Here is a 5256-nt window from a genome sequence, read left to right as displayed (position 1 = left end):
GGCTGTGAACATGTGAGATGAGTGCTAATGGCAGATAGAAAAACATAGATAGAGAGAGAGAGAGAGAGAGAGAGAGAGAGAGAGAGAGAGAGAGAGAAAGAGAGAAATTTCTTATCCTGAGCAGAGTAAGCAGTCTGAAAAGTCAGTCCATTCTTTATATTTTAAAGACTGAAATATAACATCAATAAGATTTCTGTTTATATGACTTATAGTGTGTGTGTGTGTGTGTGTGTGTGTGTGTGTATGTGTGTGTGTGTGTGTAAGCATATTTGTATGTGGTTTATGTGTCCATGTGGATATCTGAATACTGATGTATACTTAAGAAGGTAAGAGGAGTATATTAGATATCCTGCTTTGTTACTTTGAGCCCAGTTCATTTTTGGAAAAGAGTTTTCACTGAATATGAAGCTAAGCTGGTATCCAAGTTACACACATGTGTACAGACAAATTTTATTTGTGCCTTGGGACATCCTCATACACAGCACAGCAGCAGGCTTCCTCATCAAGCAGTCTGGACAATGCTTCATCATTTGTACTTTTGTCTGAGTGCATTTCTTATGGAATTGCCTTCTTGGGTCTAAATAAATATACTTGTCTCCAAGGGACATATTTAAAACAAACTGATATTGGCATAGATGAAGAAATACTGCTAATGTTGTTAACCTAACTAGAATCTACAATTCAACATCTGTGGCATGTAGGGAGGGCTAGGATACATTTTATAGCATTAAAAAGGTATGAGAATAAAGACAGGTAAAGGAATTATATCTTATGAAAAAGAATTACCTACAAAAATAATAAATAATTTTCAATTTTAAGATGATACATATTTAGACCTCAAAATTGTTTTGCCAGCCTATAAATTGTTAGACTTAAGCTGTCAGTTTACCTTCATTCTCCACAGAGATAAATATTAACCTGTCTTTTTTTAAATGAGAACATACCAAAAGATCACTAAAACATGATTAATTTAAAATATATTTTGTAGGATGATGTATAACAATAACTGTTTTACTAGCAATGATTATTTTTAAGAAACTTTAAAAGTATAGTTTTTAAAGTAGTTACTGAGTTTTTACTGAAATGTGTGCTTCAACTTTTATTTCCTTAAAAATTTTTTTATTATATTTTACTGTAGTTTGGTTTTTTTGAAACAAAATCTTATGTAGCCCAAGCTGGCCTGAAATTACTTATGCAGCCTAGGCTAGTATTGAACTCCATTTTATTCTGCTTTCTACTCCCAAATGCTGGGATTCCAGATTTGTGCCATGACTCTAACATTTTTTTTTTAAAAAAACTCAACATATTTTAAGTATTTTTGAAGTACTTTTGAATAAGGACAAATTTCAGAAACCTGAGATAACTGTGTTCAAGGAATTTTAAAATTTTCATGACTAACTTTTATCCACTTTCTTATTAGTAAATGACTTGTAATTCTAATACAAGAATAACTATCTGCATAAGCTGTATTTACAATGCCACCTATTGTGAAATGGAAAGGCTGGGTAAACAGTCTTTATTTAGACTTTATTCCACATTCATTCATTTACTTAAGAATTGTGTATAAAAGTATGTGCATGCATATGTGAATGAATGTTTGAATATATGTGACTAGACCTGTGGAGCGGTGTGTATATATTCATAAATGCATGCTTGCATATAAGAGGGCACACCTGTGAAAGAAGCAATCACCCCAAGTTCTTTCCACTATATTGAACTCAGAGTTCTGATTCAATCAAGAGAACCTGCCAAAACAAAATGTGCCAAGATAAGTTTTCCATTTATTAGCTTCATAAGCACTGTGTTGTGTATTAAAAGAAAACTCTTTTGTAACAATGACCAGTCTATATCAGATACATATCTTACTTGTCTTTAAAATATTTTTCAATACACTGATAAACATCATTATATATTTGTTGGAGCTGAGCACCCCACAGTCAACTTCTCTCTCCCCTTTGCCCAGTTCTCTATTCATGTAATGGATCCCATCTGCTATAACAAGAAGCTTCTTTGATGAGGAGTGAGGGCTATGCTTATCTGTGAGCAAGGATAAGTATTTATAAGACAGTTAGAATTCATCTTTGCTTAGAAAAATGGCAATACCAAACCCAGATACTAATGCACATGCCAGCAAGATTCTGCTGAAGGGACCCTGATATAGCTGTCTTTTGCGAGGCTATGTCAGTACCTGGCAAACACAGAAGTGGATGCTCACAGTCAGCTATTGGATGGAACACAGGGCCCCCAATGGAGGAGCTAGAGAAAGTACCCAAGGTGTTGTAGGGGGCTGCAGCCCTGTAGGTGCAACAACAATATGAACTAACCAGTACCCCCTGAGCTNGAGTCTCTAGCTGCATATGTAGCAGAAGATGGCCTAATCNGCCATCATTGGGAAGAGAGGCCCCTTGGTCTTGTAAACTTTATATGACCCAGCACAGGGGAAGGCCTGGGCCAAGTAGTGGGAGTGGGTGGGTAGGGGAGCAGGGGCAGGGGTGGGGTATAGGGAACTTTCGGGATAGCATTTGAAATGTAAATAAAGAAAATAATAATAAATAAAAAATGGAAAATAAAAATAAAAATGGCAATAGTAGGTTCACCTCTAGGATAATTGGTATTTGGCTAGCTTTATAGTATCAGTATAAGATTGTTATTGGTTACACTCAAGATATAAGTGTCACTTTCCATGCTGATCATTGTTGTGGTTTGTAGATGTCACAACTGTATAAGACAATGGTTGATTCCAATCATTAGTAAATTGCTTAGCAGCTGCTAGCACTATCAATAGCAATAGTCTATACTATTTTAAGAATCTCATAGACTGCTCTGACCAATAACTGAAATGGAGGTTTCTTATAAAGGGTACAGTGTTTTTTTATTAGGAAAGCTTTAGCCCCTCATGTGGCATAACTTCAATTTATGCATATGTGTGTGTACATGTATGTGTGAGTGTATGTGTGTATGTATGTATGTGTATATATAAACTACTCCTTTTAAATACATTTATTTTGTAGATTGTGATTTGTGTGCCAATAAAATGTTTTAGTTTTCCTTTTTATTATATTTTTATAATTTAAAACAATTTTAACATTAAATGTATTTGATGATATTTTCTCCTCCCCCAAGTCTTTTCAGATTCTCTCTTTCTTCTTGCCTACCCAACTGTAAGTTCTTTCTCAAAACCAAACAAAAAACCCAATACAAAACCAAAAGGCCCCCAAATCAAGAAAACAAAATAGAACATCACCACCAACCCCAAACTCCACCTAACTGCAATCAAATAAAAACACACAGAAAGCTGTGTAGTCTATTATTTATCGATCAACTACTCCTGAACATGAGGCCTACCCTAGAGTGGTTAATAAATCCAGTATCACTGTATTGGAGAAAACTGATTTTTTTCCAGCAGGTCTAAATGACAGTTCAGTTGTTTAGCTTTACCCTGGTGACTAGGTTGTCAGTCAGTCCAGTCAGCTCATATGGGCTTTGCTTAGTTGATATAGAGGCCCTTGTTTGCTTGCTGTCCTCCATCTCTTCTGATGTTTACATTCTTCTCACCTCCTTGTTGTGCAGGGTTCCGTAAGCTCTGAGGGGCGGGGTTTGATGGTAATATCCCATTTAGGGCTGAGAATTCCAAAGCTTCTCACTCCCTGCATAATGTCTGGTTGTGGGTCTCTGTATCTGTGCCCATCTGCTGCAGGAGGAAGTTTCTCTGAAGATGGATGAAGTAGACGCTGCTATGAGTGCAGCAAGATATCACTAAGAGTCCTTTTATCATTACATTCTTTTTCTTTTTTTAGACCAATATTGTTTGGTTTTTACATTGGGTTCCTGGGCTATTTACGTTCTGTGTAGAGAATGGGTTATATCTCATGGAGTGGGCTTACATCAAATCAGTTATTGTTACTCTCACAAGCTCGCTGCCACAACAGCTCTACAATATCATGCAGGGAGTACACTGCTACAGATAAAGGATTTGTGGTCAGCTTGGATTTTGCATTTCTCTTTTGACAGCATACAGAGTGCCTTCCTCTTCCAAAAGCACTGAATAGTATGGATGAAAGCTCTATGTAGTTACCAGCTCAACATCTCCATCAAAGGAGATGTCCTCATGGAGTTCTGTAGGTGTTGTCTTCAGTAATAGAGCCTTGCTGTCAGTTTGTAGGAGGAGCCTATACTCTTGTCTACAGCCTGTGTTGTCTGGAGATTCCCATGGGTCTCCTTTGGCTAAAAACTCAATTAGATGTAACCCAATCCTAATTTTTAAATCATAAGCAATTGTTCTATAAGCCACTCAAAGCAAATTAGTAAAATCTGAAGAAGGCATTGGGGAATCTCAAACGACTGGTAAAATTGTCTAGGGCTTGGGAAAGGCAGTGAAGTGAGAGTGAATCTGAGGGACAGACTTCTTAGCCCGTGGAAACTGACATTACTTCCTGGATCTTATCAGAACTGAACTGGAATAGTGGTCACCCTGATGGTGGGTGTCATTCCAAACCGATGGCTTGCTTGGTGTCAGTTTGTATTGTGAGATGAGAATAGAGGTCCTGATCTGTAGCTATATGGAAGAAACCTGGCTGAGCCTGTATAGGAGTCTATCTTAGATTTTAGGTCTTAGAATGATTCCTACTTTGCACAAAGCTTCTTCATTCTGTCCAGGTAGATGAGTCTATATTACAAGTGTTGAGAACTGCTTCATTGTTTAGAGACAGGAACACCATTCTTACTGAGAATCATCAGGTGTTGAAGATGCTGCAAAAGACCCAGAAGATCAGCTTCAGTAAAATGGAAAGCAGGGGGAGGCCTACTGACCATAAGAGCCAAGAACTTTCTCAAAACCTCAATTAATGATGCGCAGTCAGCCTAATTAAGGCCACACAGAATGCAACCACTTGTATGACCTTAGCACCCCAAATCCTATGCAGTGATCATGGCACCTGATTTTTCTCTATCGCAATCTGCGAAAATGCTAGTCATTGTTTTTCTTTCTGCCAACAAAAATCCCTTTGTGAAATTTCTTGTGTTCCATATGAAGAAGCCTATCAGAAGATGACCTTTCGAGCTGGTATTATACATAGTACTACCGGAGGACCCAACAATACCTCTTCTGGGCATATACCCAGAAGATCTTCCAACTGGCAATAAGGACACATGCTCCACTATGTTCATNGCAGCCTTATTTATAATAGCCAGAAGCTGGAAAGAACCCAGATGTCCCTCAATAGAGGAATGGATACAGAAACTGTGGTACATTTACAC

Source organism: Mus pahari, chromosome 5 (genome assembly GCF_900095145.1).
Source record: "Mus pahari chromosome 5, PAHARI_EIJ_v1.1, whole genome shotgun sequence".
NCBI classification, from domain to species: domain Eukaryota; kingdom Metazoa; phylum Chordata; class Mammalia; order Rodentia; family Muridae; genus Mus; species Mus pahari.
The sequence above is the reverse complement of the archived record's forward strand: the minus strand, read 5'-3'. Positions refer to the sequence as shown.